Raw genomic sequence first — 24,856 nt, 5'->3', positions numbered from 1 at the left:
GCTTGTTTTGTTGGCTTCCCCTGAACTGCTTCTGTCAGTGCGCATCACCTCCCTCGCCTGGTCCTCTTTCCATCACAGGGACGATGTCAACAACCCGTCTCCTTTGCCCTGGAAATGGTGCCAGCAGGCATCCACATGGCGGGGAGAGAACCCGTGAGATCCTCGTAGCTCTGCTTTGTGGCTTTGGAAATGTCTCTCCTGGCTCGGGACTGATCCTCTGAGCTCCCACACACCCCTGCTCTTGTGTCCATTCACATCTTGGAGGACTGTTTGGAAGAGTTGATTCATCCACTCACCAGCTCTTGAAACCTTGTAGGGTGGGTACCATAGCTGGTCAGGACCAATCAGACTGCAGTGTGGTTCTGTCCAAGTGGGACACTCATTCTGTTCAAATGCCCAGAGATGAGTGCCTGTTTGAGGAGATGCACAGATGATGTAAGTAATCCCTAAAGGACATCTTAAGTCGGGACAGGCTGGAGAGGGACGCCTATGGATGCTACTTTCAAAGATGATGAGGTCTTCACCAAGTAAGACACAAGAAGAGAAACCTCACTGCCTGGCTTGTTTTAGTGGGAGAAAGCTCCATTATCATCACTGCTGCACGTGACCCAGGGATGGGGTTGGGATCTGAAGGTACAGTCTGTGCCACCGAAGACAGGACTGGGCCAGGGGACAACCATGCGGCAGCTGTGCCACCGCTGCAATCATGACACAAGGGAAATAAGTTGAGAGTAGATGGTTGCATGTCACACCGAAGAGTTGGTAGTTGGCTCCATTTCTCTTTTTAGTTTTGGTTTAGGTTGTGGCTTTTCTGGAAAACACCATCTCATTTCTTTCTTCTTTTACCCTCTGGCTTAGCTCTTTCTGCAGAGCCACAGCGAGGTCGAGACTATCTACCCCTGGCAAGCCAATGGTAACACCTTCCACACAGGGACCGACTGGCTATTGTTCGTGGTGCCTACTTCCCTTTTAAATACTACTGCGTTACTTGCCTCCTGTTGCATTACAAATTACAGCCAAACTCAGTGGTTTGTACAACAGTCATTTGTGACCACAACACTCCTGTGATTGTGAGTCAGCTGGGTCCTGAAGTCTCCATCATGGTGCTGGCTTAGGCTATGGCTTTAGGCTCCACTCAGGGACGGGGCGCTGCTCCTTAGCTCCTTCCAATGGTTAGTGGTAGGGTCTGAGCTACTTGCAGGACACTTCAGGGAGGACCTTGGCCTCTAACTTTTGACTGCAGACTATGCTTAGCTGCTTGCCTCATGGGCCTTTCCCCAGGGCAGTGGCCAGCAAAGCAGCTGGTTGCCAGGGAAGAGGACAGACTGGGAAAACAAGAGAGATGAAAATCTGTCTTCTGTTGCTTTGAGACAGGAACTCGATATGCAGCCTAGGCTGGCACTCTGCAGCTCAGGTTAGCCTCAAACTCCCAAGTCTCCTGAGTGCTGGGACTATAAGCATGTACCTCTACACCCAGTGGTCATATTCCTTACTACCTCTTCTAGAAGCCACAGGCTATCACATCGGCTTTATCATTTCCTTAGGGGGAACCACTGGCCAAATGCACTCAGGATCACCGAGGAGACCTGGCTAGTGGCCACAGCTGATGTGCCCCACCCCACCCAGTTTAGGAAACAAGTCTTCTCTTCCTTCTTTTATTTTATTTTTTTAGATTTATTTATTTATTTATTTATTTATTTTTAGATTTATTTATTATGTGTATAGTGTTCTGGGCACCAGATCTCATTATAGATGGGTGTGAGCCATCATGTGGTTGCTGGGAATTGAACTCAGGACCTCCAGAACAGCAGTCAGTTCTCTTAACCTCTGAGCCATCTCTCCAGCCCCTCTTCCATCTTTTAAAAGGAAACTGAAACTTGGGGACTCTGCCTAGGGTTGCGCACCAAGTGGCACAACCAGAATGCGAACTGGTTTTCCTTCAAAGCCTGTTTCCCACCTTTCAGTCACCATGCCATTGGCCCCTGGTAGTCGCTTCAAGCCTCCCCAGAGACCTGTTCAGTTGGCTCAGCTGCCAGCCTCCTATCAAAGCCTCCCACTGAGACATTCACTCCAGCCTGTGGGTCCTTCCTGTTCTCCCGGCTTGCGAAAGCATGTATTCAGTGGCAGAGAGGTTCCGAAAAGGCCAAGTGTCCACTGCCCTCCAAGCAGCTGGTTCCTGAAAGCCTCCCTGGCTTCCCAGGATCTTGCCGAAAGCTCTTGGGTGAGAGCATGCACCTTGCAGTAATGTACTATTTCCACAGATGATTAATCAGGAGCGGCCCCGGATGCTTTGGCACAGATGGAGGTGAGGGAGAGAGCCAAGTCGTAAATCCAAATAAATTTATAGCTTCTTCATCCATCCCATTATTACACCAGGAAGGCTGTGTTTCCCTGTAGTGCCTGAAGACAGGGGAGTGGTTTTGCATACTGAGGACTCAGTCCAGGGAGGCTGAAGACACTGGTTTTGGTTGGGAGCAGCTAAAAGGTCATGATGTTGGAGGAGTGTAAAAGTCTGGGCTTGATTGACAGGAGCCGCTTAAGAGAAGTTTCACAAGAAACTGCTAAGGAACTTACTCACCCTTGCCCTAACTCATAGTTCTTGCCAGGCCCAGCGGTGCAGAACTACGGTCTCAGGCACTTGGGAGGTTGACGTAGGAGAATTAATTTCAAGCCATACCTGGGCTACAGAGTGAGTTCAAGGCCAGCCTGAGTAACTTAGTAAGACCCTGTCTCAAAATAAAAGCAAACAGGTAAGCTGGGGATGTAGCTTACCTACATGTGACAGAGGCATGTCTAAGGCCCTAGGTATAAACTCCCAGACAGACAGACAGACAGACAGACACACACACACACACACACACACACACACACACACACACCATGCACATATACCTGACAGGACCCTGAGTTTCTCTGCACCCTAGTCAGTTTCCAGGCACGTGGGCACAGGGAACGGTAACACGTGGCTATTTCAGAATGGGTGGTCAGGAACGCCTTTCAGTGAAAGGAAACCAGGTCTCCATAAAAGCTGCTCTCTTCCCAGGGCTGTTCCTTTTATGGATGGTGGAAAGGCAGGTGCCTTTTCTGCCTTGTCACGTGACCCCAGTCCAGCAAACTACATCCCACGCCTGACATTATCTCTGTACTGAGACTGCTATTACCACCTCGCTTACCTCACGGGGTTAATGTGGGAATCGGAGACATAATGAGATCTAAGCCGCTCCATAATAGGATCTTAACAATGGTGTAACGAGTGCTCTCGCTCTGGTGCACCGCGGTTGCTGTGCGCGGAGCGCTGCGTGGGAATCTCCGCGCCTAGACCTCATGACGTTTCCAGGAAGTCAACAGCGTCAGCTCCATTTCACAGGTAAGGAAGCCGAGGCCTGTCCGGAGCTAGGTGGCTTGCGACAGGTTGCCCGACCCGTGAATTACAGAGCCAAGGACAGCCTCGCTTCTGTGTGAACTGTCTTAGTTACCCCCAAACCACTGCCTCACACAGTGGAAACCTGTGTACACACGGGATTGCTGCCCTTCCTCCAGCGTATACACAAGCATGGCTGTTCTACCGCTGGCGGGCGGCTGTGCAGAGCACATTGCTAGCTATTGCCATTCATACAAGGTCTATCTGTGAGATTTGCACAGTGACAGGACCATTCCCAAAGGGAAGGACAGTGTTCTCCACAAATGGCAGTGATTGGGGCCACCAAGATGACTCGGAGGGAAAACGTTCTTACTGCCAAGTGTCAGGACCTAAGTTTGACCCCAGGACTCACACGGTGGAAGGAGACAGCCATCTCTTGAGAGCTGACCTCTGACCTTCACGCATGCGCCATGGTGTATGTTCACCCCCCCCCAAAAAACCCAAATATGTGTCATTTTTAATAAAATAAGAATTTTTTTAAAGAGGGATCCTAACTTTATATCACATAAAAATTGATTTAAGAATTAATCAAAAACCTAAGCTTAAAAACGAAAATTTTAAGACTCTGAAGAAAGCAAACTTTTTCATGACATCAGATTTGGGGCTGGTTTCTCGGCTGGCACCAGAACAACAACAAAAGATAAATTAGATTAACTGGACTTCACCAAAGTTTAAAATTTTTGTGCAGCAAAGAACACTATGCAGAACGGTGGCTCATGACCCTCTTGGGAGTAGAACGACCCTTTCACAAGGGTTGCATTTCAGATAGCCTGCAGATCAGGTGTTTCTATTATGATTCGGAACAGTAGCGAAATTACAGTTATGAGGTAGCAACAAAAATAATGCTATGGTTGGGGTCACCACATGAGGAATGGCACTAAAGGGTCTCAGCATTAGGAAGGTTGAGAACCATTGCTGTAGAAAGTGACTCAGAACCTATGGTGTAGCCTCTTAGGGGACTGAGGCAGGAGGATCCCAGGTTCAACCTCTGCCTGGGCAAATTAGCAAGGCACTGTCTTAAAATTAAAAAAAAAAAAAAAGTAAAAACAGGGCTAGGAATATAGTTTGGTGGTAGATCATGGGTTAGTATTTAGAAAACCTCAATAACAATAAAACAACCTAATAAAAACAGAACAAGACATTTCCGCACAGGAGATGTATGCATGGTCCAAAAGTTCACAACAAGATGCTCAGGACCAGCTGTCGTCAAGGAGACGCTAATCAAAACCACACGGAGATGTTACTTCTCACCTGATAGGGAGGCAAGTATTGAAAAAGAAATAAAGTTTGGGGGACTGCAAAATGGCTCAGCCCCTAAGGGCACTTGCCACCAAGTCTGACAACCTGAGTTTGATTCCTGAAACCCACTTCATGGATGATGAGAACTAAGGCTCCCAAATTGACCTCTGGCCTCCGCACGTACACCGCGCTGCGCATGTGCTAAGCCTCCCTCCTCGCACAGCAAAAGCAATCAATGTGATTTTGACAAAGATGCGGAGAAATTGGAGCCCTGGTCACCGCAATGCGAACGGCCCGGACCCTGTGGGGAACGGTACGGCGATTAAATGGAGAATTGCTGTAAATTCAGCAGTTCGTTTTCTAGGGACATAACCGGAGAGAAAACTGAAAGCAGGGGCACATGCCGACACCTGCTTACCCACAATGACAGTGACATCATGCATCACACTCGGAAAGTGTCCATCAACAGTGATGACTGAAGAGAATGAGAAACGAGCACAACGTGGAATATTATTGAGCTTTGAGAAGATATGACATCTGATGCATGCCACAGTGTAGATGGGGCTCCAAAGCGTTTCCCTAAGAGGAATGAGCCCGTACATGTAGGGTTCTGCTTATAGGGCTTCTTAGGATGGGTGGCTTCAAAAAGACAGGAGGTGGAAGGCAGGTCACCAAGAGCTCAGATGAGAGGAGAAATCTTTATTTGAACTGGTGGTCTGATCTTTGCACAGTTTTGTGAATCCACTTAATGCCACTGAATTATACACATAAAAATTCACATAAATATAATTAGAATAGTAAAATACATGTGTCTTTTATCACAAGAGAGAAAACATTTTATGCACGTAAGATATCTTACTTTGGTCTCATTAATTTCAAAATTTTTATTAAAATACCTTTATTATATTTTCTGCCTCTTAAAATAACATTTAATTGAATGCTATAATTAATAATCATGTGATAACTACCGATGTGTTTATATTAATGCCACATTGATATATTGATGTAACATAGTTTTCCAATGGAGGAAAAATTTAAAAAATATAGATCTACCAAAAACAAAGTTAGAATATTCATTTTTCATAGCAATGCCCACACCGACCTTCATGCTGTGCCTTCCAGGTCATTTCCCATTCTGTGCTCCCCCTCCCCCCCCCCGGATTTGATTCAGTACTGTTCCCTTCTATTTCGCACAAACCCGAGGGGTCACTTTCTTTCTGGCCAGTTCTCATCGACGTCAGACTTTAGTCTTTCCCATCCAGTGGGGGAGGGGGGCACTTTCTAAAACCAACCGAAGTGGCAAAACACTGTGAAGAAGCCAAGGAATGTGTGAGCGGAATGCTCAGACTCACGCTGAGACCATTTGGAAGCCGGGCTGGAACGAACAACTTTCAATACTCTGTGCCCAGAAGTCTCTGAAGACACGTGGTCAAAGGAGTGATCGCCGATGTCCTGCTCAGTCCACAGGCAGCACAGGAGAACATGAAATTTCTGTAGCTTTTCTTACATTTTCTAGAATTCTAGCCTCTTTGCTGGATCCTAGCGTAGGGGCAAGCTGGGTTCCTCGTGAGCAAATTACTTACCCATGGAAACCAGAGTCTTTTGTCTTCTGAAGAGCCCGTCTTGCCTCTGCCTTTACCTTTTGGGTGGTGCATAGGGCTCTCCCAGCAAAATAACCGTGGGAATTTCTGTTCTAGGGTGCCTTTTCTCACGAGTAAACACCGTCTGCTCAGCAGGGGGCGCTCTGCCTGTTCTTGAGCGGGTTAAGTCAAGGTAGGTGGAGGAGTTTCCCCTCTGGGCGCTTGGCCCTCTACACTCCCTGACTCCCCTGCTCTCTCTGCTTAAGCAGAAGAAAACCAATGTTGCTGGAGCTTTCAGAGCGCTCTTGTAGGGTCAGGAGGACCGAAGCGAGTCGGTTTCTAGGGCCAGGGCTGCTAAGTTGCTGATTTGGCATCACCCAATATTCTCCCGAGGGCCGTCTGTCTCACTTCTCAAATATAGCTTCAATAATGCAGACCTTCTATTTTGATGACTTGAGGTTTTCTTAAGTACATCCAATAAATTCCATTTCCTCTTGGCTCTTTGGCTGTATTCCACGAAGCTTCGTCTACCTGTGACCTGGAGCCACGGGTACCTACTCTGACTGGCTTCCCTTTGCATCTAGCGCTGTTCCTTAAATATCACCCCGTGTGGACCACGCCAAGGCTGTTCCGCGTTCTAGGAGTCCACGTTTTTGTTTTGTATAATTTTGTCCCCCGGGGGACGTTCCAGATGGCCCTCCAGCTTACTCTGATCCTCTCAATAGCTCTGCTCAGTATTTAAAGCTGGTATAATGCTTTCTCCAAATAGTTCTTAAAGATCCATTAATCAATTCACTCATTCAACAAATATTTATAAAGCACTTCTATTCCAGGGCCCTGTTAAGCATGGGGCGTATTTATGAATGAAAAAACAAATCTCCATCCTTGAGTTCAACTGAAGTGAAGATTAAAATAGGCAGGTTCCCTGTTTTCTACATGTGCTTGCTTTCTTGTGATGGTTTCTAGGCCATTGAGCATAGCAACCGGGCCTTGGGAAGAGGGGGCGGGGCTATAGGGGGCGGGGCGATGGAAATCCCTTTCTCCTTTCAGCTACTGAAGCTGCTAGCTTCCTACCTCTCTGCCCCATCGGTTGAACGTTGTCATGTTTCCAGGATCCAGGCTTGCTTTCTCCCCTCTTGTCAAACTGTATTTTGTTTGGTTTCTGTACTTTCTTTTCTCCCCTAGCTCCTCTGATTTCAGTCACCGATTTTCGTAACTGAAGTAATTCCCTAATTTTCTCAGGATGGGATTTCCCCTGAACTCAAGTGACCCCCCCCCCCACCTGTTGGATGTGTGGCCCGCTTGACCTCATCCACTTGAGGATGGAGGTACTATCGGTCTTCAAAACCTGCTACTTCAGTCCCTATGTTCTCCCAATCAAAAGCCCACAGCTCCAGCCATGGGTCCAGCCGTAACTTTTTGTGACAGGGTCTTTTGTAACCCACACTGCCCTCAGATGCTGTTGATCTTATTGTCCTCCCAGGTGCTAGGATTACAGGTGCGTACCATTTTCTGTAAATGCTTGCTGGAGAGAAGTTGATTCTTTAACTCTGAGTTTTTCACCTCCTTGCTGGGTATTGGTCACTACCTATCCTCCCTTAGTCTAGCTGGTGGCTTTCCAGCTGTGTTCTTGGGGTCCTTCCAGAGGCAGGGAGGTTGGCTTGGAAAATAAGTATTGAGCAGGCTGGGCTTTGGGCTTCCTGCGCCCGCTCCAGTCAAAGCCACTGCCTGTGTGACTGTTTCTCTCATGCTCTGAGGAGCTCAGCGTCTGAACAGTTGATCTTCAGCACTGAGCACGTCCCCCTTGGATCCTTGTGCTTCCTCCTCTCTGGCCCACTTCACCCGATGGGTCTGAACCGCCTTTTTGGCCGTGGTGCTGAGGGGAGGCAGTTTTCACATGCTGGGTGTGCTTCCTGAGAAATGGAAACACTGGAGTGCAGCAAAGCAGTCTGAATACAGGTGTGTGGGAGCAGTGCCGCGAGCACACAACCCTGAGACTACACTGATGCATCAATGCGCTAAAGCCAGGGCAGCTTGTTGTTGTTGTTGTTGTTGTTGTTGTTTTGGTCCTTGAGTATCACCTATGACCAACCACTGAGGCACACATCACAAAGCATTCCTCTTGAACTCACTGTTGGAGCTCTGCTGCCCTTTGGAAGTAGAAACTCCACACATTCTCCTACTTGGGACTCTTCTGAGAGACACCTCTTGAGATGGCTGACTAGATCCTGTAGGCTGACTGTGTCCCCCCTGACCTTTCCAGCAACAGCTACTCAGGTTTCTATGCACAGGCCATGCCTACTCAGCACACAGCCAGCACACAGCCAGCACACCCACCCAGCACACCCCCCCAGGACACAGCCAGCACACCCACCCAGCACACAGCCAGCACACTCACCCAGCACACAGCCAGCACACAGCCAATGCACACAGCCAACACATCCAGCCAGCACACAGCCAGCACACAGCCAGCACACCCACCCAGCACACACAGCCAGCACACAGCCAGCATACAGCCAGCACACCCACCCAGCACACACAGCCAACACACCCACCCAGCACACCCAGCCAGCACACAGCCAGCACACCCACCCAGCACACAGCCAGCACACAGCCAGCACACCCACCCAGCACACAGCCAGCTTGCCCGGCTTCTGGTGTTTGCTGCTGTGGCTCCCCCATCCACTACTGTCTTGCCTTTCTGCATCTTGAACTCTAGGTAATTTTTTTCTTAGATGAGAAAATTTCCTTTTACCTAATTACTGCTACTTGTATGCACGCTCAGACTTTTCTTGCTGGATATTGGGGAGATTTAGTTCCAAATTCATACAATAATATTTCAGTCTTATTGATTTTTTACACACACACACACACACACACACACACACACACACACACGTTGCATATTTGGAGGCCAAAGAACAACTTTTAGGAGCCAAGTCTTCCATCTTGAGTCAGGGTCTCTCTTGTTTCTGCCCTGCCTTGCAAGGCTGAGTTTCACCTGTAGTTTGGAGTCTACTTCCCTTGCTCTGCCTGCTTCATAGAGGTGTCCTGAAGACCAAATGAGGGGATACCTATAAGAAATAATGATGTTATTCCAGAGGTGATACAGTTATGTACCTGTTAGAATGTTCTTAGTCAAGATCTATCAGAGTGTCCACTTACCCAGCATGCCCCATGGCTCTCACTCTGTCTTCTGAGAGGTTGGGCTGTATTTGGGGCATACAGTAGAGACCAGCTGTTGGTACAGGTTCTTCCAGCTGGGATAACTGTGGCAGATTAAATAGTTTAACGGATGTTCACCCCAACCTCAGAACATGGTTCCCGAAAGCATGGTCTTTCCATATATAATTTTAGGTCAAAATGAAACCATACTTGATGAGGGTATGCCCCCAGTCCAATGTAAATGCACTTGAGCCCGTGACACTGTGTTCACTGTGCTGATGGAGACACAGACTGGAAGGACAGGGTCATAAGCGCGAGGGCACCAACGATGGAAGCTGCAAGTCAGGAACCTAGTGAAGAACTCTTTCAGGGAGTCCTTAGAAGAACCTGGCCCTACTGACAACTCCACGGTTTCAGACTTTGAGCTTCCAGGAAAGAGAGACTAGTTTTCTGCCACTTGTAGTCTTTTGTCAGGACATTCTTAGGGAATGAATACAATGACTTTGCCCTCGAAACCTGCACACACTTGTACCCACAGGGTCTTCCTGATGGAGTTGAGCCATAGACCAAGTAGAAAGGTGGCAAGGGGAGCAGTTGGGTTATAAAGGCACCCAGTGACTACGTGAGCCTTGTAAACAGTGTGGAGCAGAGCCCGGCCCCAGACATCTGTGTTGTCTTCAACGTTCCTGGCTGGTCTAGGGTCGTACCAATCTTTCCACTGAGATTATAGGTGGGAGAGGCTCCGAAGCAAGGGGTTACAGAGCCAGGACTCGCCTCTCAGAGGCCAGGCACCTTTGGGATGGGCTTTCTGGATCGTTTCCTTGGCACCCCTGTTCCTTGAGCTCACTGAGTGTGGGGAGTGTTTGCTGTGGCCTCGAGGGAGTTGGCTGGCATTTTCAGTAGAGTCTGGAGTCTTGGGTCTGTGCCGGCCGGTACCGTTTGATGCTAGAAGAGATACTGCATCTAACCATCAGAGTGCTTCTTCTCTGCCAAGGCATGTCCTCACCCAGCCACTCTGCTTCCCTGACGCCAGAAAGAGACGCTTTGTGCCTCAAGGTGTCCCTGAGGGCTGAGGGACCCTCACCTATGTCCTCTGGGGAACATGGTCTTTGGGGATGGACTGCCCTAGTCTTGGCCTGTAGGTTTAGAGGTGTGTGTGTGGGAGAATGAGAAGAACAAAAGAATAGGTAGACGTGGTTCTAAGAGTTTCTTCAAATTGGAATAATTGTCAGGGCCCACCCACTTTCATTGTTATGATGTCACAGACAAGAGCAGCCCCCGGAGGCTGCAAGAGACTCATGAAGTCATCTGGCCCACTGCCTTTCCCAATCTTCCATGCCACCGGAGTGGTAGAGATTGGAGCCTAATCCTGGCAGCTGAGCACTTGAATACTCTAAGCCACACAACAGTAGGGACAAGCTCATTGGGCCAGAGGCCAGCTGCTCTCCTGGGAAGATCTCTCAGCTTCCCCCCTGAAGTCAGCAAAGCCAGACCTCACCTTGAAGACGGTCTGGAGCTCCCAGCATCAGACCGCAGCCGCAGCCTCGGCTTGGCTTGGGCTGACTGCAGATGGCTGATAAGGACTGCGAAAGCATGACTCATGCCGTTCTGGAGCAAGACTCTGGGTGTGCGTGTGAATGATGGGGTGCTGCTGATTGTATCAGTCTTCGTGCTGGGGTACGGGGCATGAGGAGATGAATGGGAGGTGGGGATGAAAGCTAGTGCTGTACTGGGAATGCTACAGAGGGCCCCTGCTCAAAACCGGAAGGGTGATCGCAGTTAGTATGTGGCTCTCTTCTTGTGTTCTCGACAACACCTGCTGTGTTATAAGTTCTTTAGTGGGGGAAAGTAAGAGACTTACCATGCTTATGTAATGGTCAACGAGGCATTAGGAAGAGGCCAGGCAACCAGTATAGTCTCCATGTGGCAGTCACTGGCTGGTGACAGCTAGATCGATCTCTCTCCACAAACTCCCTGCCCCCTTCTTCCAGATCACACACTGTGGAAGCAGAAGCCAAGGGAGTCAGTCAGGGCAGTCTGCAACCGTGTTCTTTTGTGTTTCTGGGGAAGGCCTGGGTCAGGTGAGGGAAGGAGGCCCCAGGACTCCTTGCTTCTGTCACAGGAGATGAATTCTGTGGGAACCACATTTTGGTGACAAGAAGATCCTCCCAAAAGAAGAAACTTCTTGTTTTTCATTATATATATATATATATATATATATATATATATATATGTATAACATATATATTGGTTTGAAAGAAAATGGCGCCCTAGGGGAGTGGCACTATTAGGAGGTGTAGCCTTGTTGGAGGAACTTTGACACTGTGGAGGTGGGCTTTGAGGTCTCGTATATACTCAAGATACTTCCTAGTCTCTCAGACACTTCCTGTTCCCTATAAGATGTAGGACTCTCAGCTGCTTCTCCAGCACCATGCTGACTACACACCACCATGTCCCACCATGATGATAATGGACTGAACCTCTGAACCATAAGCAGCCCCAATTAAATGTTTTCCTTTATAAGAGTTGCCATGATCATGGTGTCTCTTCACAGTGGTAGAAACCCTAAGACCCTAAGACTAATTAAGGTGTGTGTGTGTGTGTGTGTGTGTGTGTGTGTGTGTGATTGTAGTTCAGTCTGAGGGGCAAAGTATGTCATGCAAGCTAAACCAGAGTTTGTCACCTCACCCCTTTTCCCACCTGACACCCCAGAAAGTCTCACACAGACAGTCCTGTAGAAGTTCTCTGAGCACTTTGAATGGCCGTGTCTTGGGTGTTTCGGAAGAAGAGTCAGGGCCAAAGCTGCCTGAAGTCACCTCTGTCTAGAAGCAACAGTCCAAAGAGAGGTGCTAGAATTATCTCCATTAGAGCCAGGAAAGGCAGCTTTGGCAAAGAGCACAGATGGTGGGCTTGTCATCAAAAGCCCTGAGTTTGAGGCCCAGCTCTCCTACCCACTGCTAGTGGTAAGATCTTAGGTGAGTCATTTCACCTAAGTTTTCTGCTAGGTAGAGTAGGAGCAAGAATGCTAGTAAATGGTTGGAAGGATTCGATTGTGTTTTTGAAAGGGTTTTGTATTATAGAAGGCTACATAAGGGTAGGCAGGGTACGGAGGTAACACTGAGGCCCAAAGTATGGGATGAGAAGATCAGAGGCTGTGTACACACCATGTACAGCTGGGAAATCTGGGTGGTGTGAATGATGAGTTTAATTTCATGGTTCAGTCTTTTCTGAAAACAAAAGGCCTAGCTGACTAGAGGGTCCCTGACTTAAGACAGGATCGTGTTCTGATAAACCCACTATAGACTAAAAAAAAAACCATCTCATTGTTGAAAAGAAATTTAATACCCCTAAGACATGGATCAGCCTCCCTTGACAGCAGGGCACATTAGACCATCCGCCGTCTCCCATCATGACCAGGGCTACACCTGTGATTGCGGCTCCCGGCATCATCTGAGAGTTGCGTACAAACCTCATACCACTGCTCCTCACTGCAAATTCTGCCCATTCGAACCTCTGTTTCTTTACCCCTGAGATTAAAGGTCAAGGAGATCTCCTTGGCAGTCTGGAGGAAAGCCTCTGACTGAGTTAAAATCACCTTACCAAACAGGCAAGGAAGTGTCCTGAGTCGGGGAGGAGGACATCAAAGGCTTTGGTCTTCCTGAGCCTAGGAATTGTTAAGGGCATCTGTGTCTATTTAAGGGCCACCACTCAGAGAAAGGTGGGCATGACACCCAACCCCCTGAGAGGGCTCAGGATTACCCTAGAAGGGGTCATGGCCCTCCATGGTGAGAAGAAGAAAGGGAACCCCAGGAAGGAAACACCCCCCCAGAGAGCTCCCGCCTGCACACAGCTTGCCTGTGAGCTCAAACGAGAGACTTTGATTCTGTAATTTTTCGCTTGATGTCTTAACAAGAAGGGCATTTAAATAGGTGTGAGTTCGGAGGGGGTTGGTACCGTGCTTGAGACAGTGTGTGACTCGGTAGTCACTGGTGCCCATGTCTGAATGAGGTGGCCCAGGTTAATTACTGTGGTTTCCTTACTGACAAATTGGGCTTGGGCACCAAGCTTAATCCCAGTAGGACGAGATCCCCACACCCTGCATGCCTGGCACTCTGGGTGGAGGCATCTTTCCTGTCTGGGCAATGCCACTTTCCATCCCCTTCACACAGCAGTGTGTTGACATGTCGGTGCCTGGCCTGCTCACAGGGAATAACCAGGGAAGGCGCCCAAAGGCGGTGCCTGGCTCCCGAGCTGGCAGCAGGCCAGGGTGGCTTTGTTTAGCTCCTTTCCCTGAGGTGGCAGCCAGGCAGCAACTTCCACTTCATAGCTGTAGTTCCTCCGAATGCTTCCGAGGCAGAATCTCTCCAAATGTCAGGGAGCAGCGTTTGCAACGTGGCTCTTTTATGACATGCTTTTAAGACCAATTTATCTGGGGCTAATAATCCTGATGCGCTGTTGAATTAGGCTTTGGTCGAGAGAAGGTGTGCATTTTAAAACCCACGAAATTGTAAGCAGATTGCATGACTCAGTATTCCTTATGAATGCCGGATCCTCTCGCGGCTGTTATTATTAATATTAATAAGCATATATATTCACGAACACACATACACCCACGGGGCACTGGGCAGAGCTCAGGGAGGACATAGCCTCTGTCCTCAGGAATCAGTAGGAAGCTGTCTCTAAGACGATGTAGCAAATCACAGGAGTATTGTAACTGTCAAGGTTTTAAGCACCTAAAAATCAGTACTATCATTAGCAATCAGTAATCACTGTTATAGAAGAATAAATCTTGTAATCTCCAAATTACCTGTTTGCACCAATTAGAGTCCGACTGATGAACATACCAATCAAAGGGGAATTTACTTGAAGCACCCAAGCATATCTGGTTTAAAAAAAAAAAAAAAAGAAGAACCTGCTGCTCTCCCAATCTGATGTCTCCTCATTCACTATCTGTTAGGGTGCATAGTCTGCAAAGGGAGCTGACAAACCCTGTGCAAGTCCCCCCAGGCAGGAGGGAATGCACGATGCATTTATTTGTTTATTTATGCATGCCTGCCTACAGAAAGTATTTGAGATAGGTCACAAGGAGAACACACACTATGCAAGACTCTTAGAAATCAAAAGCAGGAGAAATTGGGAATTGGGTGGAAATGGGAACACTGGGCTTGCCTTCCTGATGTCCCCTTGTCTTTGTTGAGTCCCTGTGCTGAGCACAACCATAGGTACTAAGAGGATCAACACCAGAGATACAGCCCTCTCCTGCCCATAGACTTGTCCCCTAGAGTGAGATGCAAGCCCTGAGGTTCGCTCCGGGCCTCTCAGAAGCCAGTGAGCAGAGGGATTGAATGGGTCACGTAGTTCTCCCTGTGCAGTAGAGAAAGCAAGTTTGTGCAAAGGAGCACTCCCCTCCTCCCGTGCTATAAATCCAAATGGTGATTTGGGACCACTGAAGGGACCCGGTGGAAAACGTGTCAGTGTGTGCTCGTCAGTCTGTTAGACATGCTCTCTATGAGGTCATCTCTTGGCTGCGCTTGGAGGCAGGAAACAAGAATAAGGAGCTAGGGCATGGTGGCTCATGTCTGTAAACCCAGTGTTCCTGAGGCTAAGGCAGGAGGATTGCTGAGAGTTTGGGGCCAGCCTGGGCCACACAGTGAGTTCAAAACCAGCAAGGGCTGCACATCCTTGTTTTAGAGAGAGAAAAAAAAAACAGGAGGCTGGGTTTCCTACTGAACCTTCCCTCCTTTGCGCCTCCTGAATTTACAAAAACCTGAGTTTGGTGTTTGAGGCCAAGGCAAGAGGCGAGAGCTGGGTAGAGGAGGGTGTGAGAACTGGCAGGGGAAGCCGTGTTCTCTACATTTGACTGGGAACTTGGGAGCTGAAAAATGTCTTCACCAAGGGAAGCCGTCTTAACAGCTCCCCTGATCCCCATGCTGTGTGAGCCTCCCATTCCTATGCTGTGTGAGCCCCCATCTCCTTGCTGTGTGAGCTCCGCATCTCCATGTTCTGTGAGCCCCCATTCCTATGCTGTGTGAGCTCCCCCATCTCCATGCTGTATGAGCCCCACCAATCCTATGCTTGTGAGCTCCCCATTCCTATACTGTGTGAACCCCCAATTCCTATGCTGTGCAAGCTCCCCATCCCCATGCTGTATGAGCCCCCCATCCCCATGCTGTGTAAGCTCCCCTAAGGGTGCTTTTGTACTTTGATGCTGATACAGGACCCAGAATCACCCCACTTAACTAATCTCCTAATGTCAGTCACCTTGTCATGTTCCCAGCCTCACTTGGCCTGAACACTTACTTTTGGTGTGATATCTCTGCGAAATTATGTTGCCATTTTCCTGGGGCTTGCTCAGCTTGCTTGTTTTATTTTAAGTGTGCCGGGTGCTCATTTTGATCTCTGTCCTTGAACACTACTAGGTTACCCTAATAGCAAGAACGACTTAAGTGGTTCCCAAGTGTGCGTTTGCATCTTCAGCTCTGTGGCAGGAAGCTCATCCAGGACGAGCAAGGTGGTGTGGAACGTGGCGGCTTCCATGGTCCTTGCACCCAGTGCCCATGCTCTTGTGTAGCTCTCGCCCATGCTGAGTCAGGGTGGCTCTGTGTGACACCAGGCGCTGTGGGTGCTATAGACACAGTGTTGAACAGAGACAGTCCTTGATCTCAGGAAACCCACAAAGCTCACGGCACGGAACAAAAAAGGGGTGACCCGGGGACGGCAGAGAACTAACTGAACTGTGTCTCCTCTCAGCTTGGAGACTTTTAGCATCTCTGAACCTCTTTCTTCTCCTTATCTTATTTTTCTCTTATTTTTAGACATTTGTTCTCTTGTAGCCCGAGTGAAACTGAGGATGACCTTTAACTCCTGATCCTCATGCTTCCATTTCCTGGATGCTGAGATCACAGACCTGCATGACCACACCCAGTTTTATGTGGTATTGGGGATTGAAACCCAGGACCTTGTGCATGCGAGACAAGCACTCTGCCAGCTGAGCTTCATCCCTGGCCCTGTCTCCTCATCTTCAAAGATGGCAAAGTGGGATCCACCATATGCCATTTAGTGGGGATTCGAGGTGATCGCTCATAAAGCATTTAGCACAATGTCCAGATTGTGGTAGCTCCTCCACTTGAGGTAGTCCCCCAACTGTGCTAGGTCCTGAGAGCGCAGAGATGAATGAACAGTCATATTTACCCTCAAGGCACCGAGAACTGAGCAGAAAGGATAGATGAGCCCTCAGTAAAGTTTAAGGCACCTTCGGACAAGAGTGGCCCCGGGAGCACGGAAGGCTGTGGGAGCCCAAAGGAGGGCACAGGCAGAGCACCACAGAGAAAGCAAGCAAGACATCTTAGCAAGCTTTTAGGGAGTGGGTGGGGTTTTCATGAGTGGAGCATGCAAGGGCTTGGAGAACCCTGGGAAGTCACGGGGTCTAAGCATCACTCCATAGAATGCTCTTCTCCTTTCTGCCCTCTTATCTCCTGAGCCGTAAAAGGCAGCTGTTAAATTAGATAGCAAGAGTACCCTTCCAGCTTGCATATTATTTCTCAAGAGAGGGGAGTATTTCTTTGTTCATTACCGATTTCCACCTTCCCGCACATGGTAGGAACTCAATAAATATTTATTAAATGAGTAAGGATAATTACACATGTAAGCAGCCTGTCTCCAAGGGGAAAAATCAAGGAAGTATTTTTTTCCATTTACTTGATATAAGTCACTTCCCTCGGGTCCATGTGTGGTGGCAATTAAGGAGGCTACATTATGTCACTGGGTTTGTAAGAGGCCTTGGATTTCCCAGTTTCTGACTTACTTTGCTCAGACTCATTGTGGGGCCCTTTCTCTAGAGTCGCTCAAGCTTCTGTGGAGATCATTTTGACGCTTGGCACACTGTCTTCCACACACTGTGGGTGCAACAGGCCCAGGCAACTTCCAAGATGCGCCATGTTTTCCTTTGTCGGACTTCCATTTGTTTTGGAGGTTTCTATGAAGGGACAGTCTTTCAAACAAGAGCTCACCAGGACGATTTCTTGTGTCATTGAACTAAGACGAGGGTGGCTGGTGGGAGACTGTCCCGTGAGGCACACCCTTGGGCCGGTTAGTGTCAACTTGACACAAGCTACAGTCATCAGAGAAGAGAGAACCTCATGGAGAAAACGCCTCCATGAGATGGGGCTGTAGGCAAGCTTGTAGGGCATTTTCTTAATTAGCGATTGATGAGGGAGGGGCCGTTACAGGTGGGGTCGCTTGTGGGCTGGCGGTCCTGGGTTCCATAAGGAAGCAGACTGAGCAAGCTATGAAGAACGAGGAGCAATCCATTAATCAGCCCTCCTCCATGTTCTCTGCCACAGCTCCCGCCTCCAGGTTCCTGCCCTGTTTGAATTCTTGTTCTGACTTCCTCCAGTGACATCAATGACGTAGATCTATAAACCAAATAAGCCCTTTCCTCCCTAAGTTGCTTTTGGCGATAGTGTTTTGTCACAGCAATAGTGACTAGGACTAAGACAGTCCCGTCTCCCCCCCCCCCCCCCCCCCCCCCCCCCCCGCTTCAGTTTGTCGCACGCCCAGGCCAGGACTTAAAATTCCCTTGTTTTGCTCTTCGCCATGACTACCCAAGTGCATCATCGACAGGGCTGCCCTCTTCCCGGCCGTTGCTAAGCAAGCTGTTCATTCAAAGCTCAGCCTGGTACCACTTCCTCAGAATCCGCTGTGCCCCTCCTGTGCCTCGTTCAGTGCTGTGGTCATAGATGCGCCCTTTCTGAAATTATGTCCATTAAGACAAGCCAACTGCGCAACTGGGAGCGGATGCTCTCTTTTCAGTAAGAGATTCCCATTTTACCAGGAGCCTTTTGAAGGCAGCAAGTCACCTTCAAAACAATTTAAAAAAAAAAAAATGGAGTCTTAAAAATGACATTTAACCCAAAGAACAGGAAGGCAGTCTTTATTAAAGAAAATATACAATAAAGAAAAATATAAAGTAGGGGACCATCTTTCTTTTTTTCTTTTCTTCTTTCTTTCTTTCTTTCTTTTTTTTTTTTTTTTTTTTTTTTTTTTTTTTTTTTTTTTTGGTTATTCAAGACAGGTTTTCTCTGTTGCTTTGGAGCCTGTCCTAGAACTCATTCTATAAAACAGACTGGCCTCGAATTCACAGAGATCCACCTGCCTCTGCCTCCCGAGTGCTGGGATTAGAGGCGTGTGCCACCACCGCCCGGCAAGATACCGTCTTTCTCGTGATCTTTCCCCCTAGTTGGTCTGCACTGCTGCATTTCCCACCTATGTCTGCAGCGCTGCTCATGCTGCTTTCGTTGCTGTGTATCCCAACCCTTTGGCTGTGTTAAAAAAAAAAAAACACAGTACAGTGAGGTTTGGCAAGAAGGGACGCTGAATTTATTGGTGTAGAGACTTGGGGTGGCCTCTCTAAGACACATCCTCTATGGATTGTTCCTAACCCCAGCCCAGCATCCCTGCACGGTTCCCCATCACCTATGTATAACCTGGCAGATGTGAGTCTTACTCTGAGGATGCCGTTACACTGTATTTCCTATCTTCGGATTCTCTCCTTCTTCCCTTCCCCCTCCCCAATTTCCCTGTCTCCAGCGAGCAATAATATCTTTCACCTGAGCCTCTCTCCCTGCCTCCAGTGACTGCCTCCCCTGATGAATTCTCTCCGGGTGACTTTGGCATTTGCATATCCCCTCGCTTGGATATTCTGAGACATTGGAACCAGAGAGCAGGTTGAGGCAATCGGGTACTTAGTGGAATGAGGCATTCTCGGGAACTGCACAAATATTTGGAGTCGGGCATGTGCCAATAGGCAATTAATTGAAATGTGGACACAGCAAGCTTCCGGAGGTGGGAAACTGCAGCTGAGAAATTAGCTGTGGGTAGTGATTCTCTGCAAGATACAAAGCAGTAATCTGGGGATTCCTTTACCTCAAACTGAGGATGATTTGATATGGGAAAAGAAAGAAAAATGGGGGAAAAAATTAACAAGTGTCCTATCAAGGTTGGTGGTTAAGATACTAGACTTGGTTTAGTTCTCAGAGGACGTGGGTGTGACCCTTGTGGAGAGGGAAGGGAGCCCAAGGTCCCTGGTGAGGAAATGCAGGACCAGAAGCAGGACATGGCCTCCAGCTCTGGGCACTTTGTGCTTTCCAAGCAGACTGTCCACCTGGAGACCTGATTACCATACCAGGAGCCAAAGGGCGAGGACTGCGATCTAAGCATTCCCCTGGCGATGTCAACTGTGTGATTACATTTAGCAAGATCCCGATTCCTCCCACTGACCTTAGCTGAGGAGTAAGCAGATGGGGTCCACCTTGACCAAGATGCCCCATCTGCGTCCTGTTTAGCCTTAGCAATGTGCAGGCTGAAAAGTACAGTTCCACAGGCTGGGGAAGCAGCTACCTGACAGGGAACAACCCTCGCAAACAGGGAGGCCATGGCTTCTACCAACACGACTGTGGCTGCGATCTGGCCTGTTGCCTGGTCAAGGCCCAGCCTCCTGTTAATACACCAGACTAGGAAGCATTCCTACTCACACCTTCACTTTCTCCAGCAAATGGGTCCGCTGTGTGCCATTTTTAAGTGACAACTGAAAAAAAAAGAGAATCCCCTTTTCATTGCTCATACATTTGGGAGCAGATTTACCCTTTGGAGGAAGCCCTAAGAACATGGCTTTCCAGGTGCTACCTTAAGCTGACCACATCAGCATGGGGAGCCAGTTAAAAAGGCGAGTTTCCCAGTTCCCAGGCAGCGTGTCAGAGCGATGGGGTCCAGTCTCACATGTTTTAACAAGCCCTCAGGAGAGTTTGATGCTCAGTCACGTTTGAAAGCCATCGCCCTAAAAAATTATGACCAGAAAGTCTGGGCTGCTAGATTCAGTCACTAGGAGAGTAATATATTTTTGATTATTAGACCCTAAAGAATAAATTCTCTTCATTTCAGGATGCCCAGGTGAGCTGTTCCCACACATTGCTGAGTGTTCAACAGGAAAACATTTCCAGGCGATTCTTCACATTCGAACTGGCCAGCATGGTCAGACTAGAGTCTAGCATCACAACCTGTTTCTGGCAAGTGCAGCATTTTCCTACTTTAAAGCGCCATGGATAAGTTAATTGATTGCTGACTCTGTTATTTTTAGACTTGTGCTTCCTTACCTCATATGAAAATTTATTCAGAATTCAAATGGAACCTGGTGAAATGGTTCAGTGGTAAAGGTGCTTGCTGCCAAGCTTGACGACCAGAGTTCAATGTCTAGGACCCATACAAGGGAAGGGGAGAATGCCTGCAAGTTGACCTCTGACCTCTACACAAGCACAATGGCATGGGTGCCCCCCCACACACACACAATAAGTAAATACATAAATGGAAAAACAAAATTTGAATGATTGGCTGAAGTGGGAGGAGCATAAGTTGGAAACTTACCTGAGATATAGAGTTCAAGACTATCCTGGGTAACTTAGTGAGCTAAACATTTTTGAATATGAATGGCTGGAGATGCAGCTCCGTGGTAGGTTACAAATCTTGCATGGACAAAGTCCTTGGTTCAGTCCCCAGCATTACAAGATGAAATATTCAAATGGGAACATTTTATTACCGACAAATATTTTCTTATATACATTATTGTGTTACTAAGGAAACCAGCTATAGTTCAGTGACATTGTTGCCATAATGAATTATTAGGCAATATATATGTCAGAGAATAATCTCTCACTCAAGTTTCGCACAGACTGAATAATGTACCCTCCTAGCACGGGACATTAGGGCTATGGAAGTGAGGCAGAGAGGAGAACTCCTAACCCAGAATGACAGGCATTTCCAGAGAGCATGTTGTGCCCCTTTGGTGTACTTGCGGAGTGCCCTGGGTCTCTGTGTGGCAGTAGGAGCCCCTCTGCAGGAAGCTGAACAAGCAAAAATGGCCACCCACAAGGACACTCCGGTGGCAGAGTTGAGGGCATCTAACTGGTAAGAGCTAAGGATCGAAAGTGGGTGTGCAATGCAAAGTGTGTGCTAATCACACCTTTGTGGGATCCAAGGACAGCAAAGCACAGATCACACAAGCGAGTGCTGGAGATGACACCCAGAAATGGGGGGGGGGGTGGATACAGCCAAGCAGCCCAGCAGGAAGCTCCTGCTTTTTCTCCCTGGGTGGGGGGAGGTGCTGTTGTTAATGATGGGATGGATTAGAACAGATGGGTACTTTTGACACATTTTCCCATGTTGTTATTTTCCGATTTCCCATCTTCCCACCACCGAGTCATGTGCCTTTCTCTTGGTTAAGAGTGAAAGCCTGTGGCTTTGAAGGGGAGCCTGGGGACGGAGATTAGAAGTGATGACCTTGCCGTTGAACTCCGAGATCCACGCTCAGCTGGTCCTGAGAGTCCCCCTCAAACCTTGCTAGGTGTTGAAGAGAAGCCATGGCAACCGCCTGGGCTTTCTGGGATGGGTTCAGATGCAAGCCTGGGGACCCTTTCACACTGGATCCGTCACAGCCTCCCTCCATCCTGGCAGCCATCACAGCCTCCCTGATTACAGTACCTTCCTGGAGCCCTGAGGAGATTTGCATTGTAAATGGTGTTTGTTAGGGCCCAGAAATAATATTAATCATTGTAAAACAATTATGTTGCATAATTTGTACATAAAAAAGAAAAGCATGAAGCTTTGGCTTTGAATTAATATTTCTAGAATTATGTATCTTTCTCATCCATACAAATAATGAGACTCTCATCTGCCCTTCTGGGTAAGAAAGGCTCTGGGAAAAAGAAAGCTACTCACCTTCCTGTGGCTTCTGGAAACATTCTGAATGCGTTCAGAGTCATGTGGCTCATTCAGTTTCATGTGGAACAGCCAGGGATCTTGGTGCAAGGGGGAAGTTCAGTTGTCTCTACTTAGACTCTTCTTATGAAAGGCTGGACACAGAAGGACGAAGGAAGCCCCTAGGATGCAGAACAATGAAGCAGTGTGGCTTCCCCTGTGTCTCTGCTGCTATCTGTCCTGGTGTGACATTGGGTTAAGTAGCCATCAGTGAACAGAAATCTCAGGCTGTGGGGACTCACCCTCCAAACTACTGGGTTAAATTGTACTTCTTTCCAAATATATCACCATCCTAATCTGAATGTGACCTTATTAAAAAAAAGAAAAAAGCAGGGTGGCCTCTGAAGTTGTAATTAAGGATCTTGCGGTGCTTTCATCTCGTCTTTTCTTGGTAGACCCTGGAACCAGCGACGAGAACACAAGGAGGGTGTCAGCTAGTCTTTACAATGCTGGAAGATGCTGTGTGGGCTGCGGGAGGAGGAAAGTCACCAATGATCTTATCCATCTGAGGACCCTGTGTGCTACAACGCTGATCTGTCAGGCAAGTTATAGTTATGTCCACTTGTACAATAGTGGCTAACTTCTGGAGGTAACCAACCACTTTCTGATTTGCTTATAGGCCTGCTTCACAGGAAGGGATACATGCCTAGTACTGTCAGCCTGGTCAGAATCCTGTGGCTGGAGAGGTCTCAGACCCCAAGGGGTGGCTACTATTAATGTTTCTCTAAATAGACCTATAGTCTAACTGCCTTCTAAATATGTATGTGTCATATTCAGTGTTGGTCAGAGAAACTTCTCTTTGCAGTAGGTGACAGCTAATACAGCCCCCCCAAATGGTCCCAAGGCTGAGACTACATGACTGCTAAGGTCTTAGCCCTAAACAGGACGTTTATGCCACCTCCAGGGAGCATAGCGGAAGAAGGGACAGAAAGATGGTAAAGAGCCGGAGGATGGGATGCTATGAAATGTGTTTGGGATACGGCATGCCCGATGCTCTCACGAACACAACAGCAGTGATTTAGCACAGGACCAGAAAAGAAAAGAGACACAAAAGCTGGAGGAGGACCATTTAGGAAAAGGTGAGAGCACAATGGGGGGTGGACATGATCACAGCACATTATAGACGTGTATGAAATTGTCAAGAATAGAAGCTGGAAGACCATGAGGAGACACACACAGGAAGAGAAGAAGAGGGCGCAGGAAGAGAAGGTAGAAATCTAAGTGAGAGGGCCACGAACTAAGGGTGCCTGGAGCTGGAAGAAATGGGTAGGAATTCTCTGTAGAGCTTTGGGGGGAGCATGGCTCCAACCACACCACGATTTCAGACTTCAGCTCTCATTGCCTGACCACACTGTGATTTCAATCTTCAGGTCTCGTGGCCCCGACCACACCACGATTTCAGACTTCAGGTCTCGTGGCCCCGACCACACCACGATTTCAGACTTCAGGTCTCCAACGCAGTAAGAGAGTACATTTTCTTACGGCTCTAAGCCACGGGTTGCAATATTTCACAGCTGTCCTCTGAAATTACTACATGGCCCACGCTCCACCCCATCCACAAACTCTCAGGAAGCCTCGCAACGTTCACTCCCGTATTCAGAGAGTGAATTCTTTGGCTCTGCCATTGCTGAGGGCTGTGGTCCACAACCAAGCTTCTCAGGTGGCTGTGCTTGTTGCACTGGGTCCCTTCTGACCTTTTCCAGGAAATCTCTTCCCAGGAACTGAAATCCTACATTAAATACAGAGAATTTCGATGTCAGGTCAGTGTGACACACTACTAGAGCTCAGAATCAGGGCTTGCAAATGATTAAGACAGAAGAAGTTTCTGTAGCGACCAATTTGGATTCTCTAGCCACCAAATCTCATTGACGTTTGACTTACCCCCCACTGGGGTATATATATTAGCAGGCACTGGACACAGAGGTGCCAGGCATTACGCTAAGAATTTTCTGTTCAGAGTATTATTTACCCTTGCGCTGGCCCTAGAGATACAAAAGCTTGTTTATCTGGACAGTATAGAGGAGAGAAACTGTCCAAGAGACTATCATTACAACTCAGAAATATTCAAGAAGCTGGTCATTGGCCTAGCTGGCTTAGGGATACAAGGTATCATGGACTCCACACTAGACTCTCAAGCACCTCACCCCTGTGCTCTTAGAAGAGCATGCTTATTTTTACATTTTCGGCTATCTAGCTTGGGAAGCTCTTTCTTAATGTCCTTTTGGGTTTTTTGCAAGGCTTCTAGAGGGTACTGAAGGACACTGTGTCCCCAGCACCCAACCCAGGGCCTGGCGTGTATCAGGTGTTCAGCAAAGGACTTGTGAGATGCATGGACTAAGGATGTCTGAGATGCCTTCCTGGATTAGAACACTGGAGAATGGTATACTAAAGGGCATATCTGACCAGTTGTCAGCCTCAAAGGTTAAGGATGTTCTCAGAATATTCCAGATTGTTTTACAAGTTATTATCCCACCACTTCCTCTGAGCCATGCAGATGGATATTAGCACTGAATAAGATGGCATTATTTACTATCTCATTCCTTTCTTCTTAGTGACTTTATTTATTATTTTTACTGATTAGAACAATAAATTACCAAGGTTTGTCTCCCTACTATATAAGATAGCCAATTCCATGTTGCTTCTA

This window comes from Arvicola amphibius, chromosome 6, assembly GCF_903992535.2.
Source record: "Arvicola amphibius chromosome 6, mArvAmp1.2, whole genome shotgun sequence".
In the NCBI taxonomy this organism is placed as follows: Eukaryota; Metazoa; Chordata; class Mammalia; order Rodentia; family Cricetidae; genus Arvicola; species Arvicola amphibius.
The sequence above is the reverse complement of the archived record's forward strand: the minus strand, read 5'-3'. Positions refer to the sequence as shown.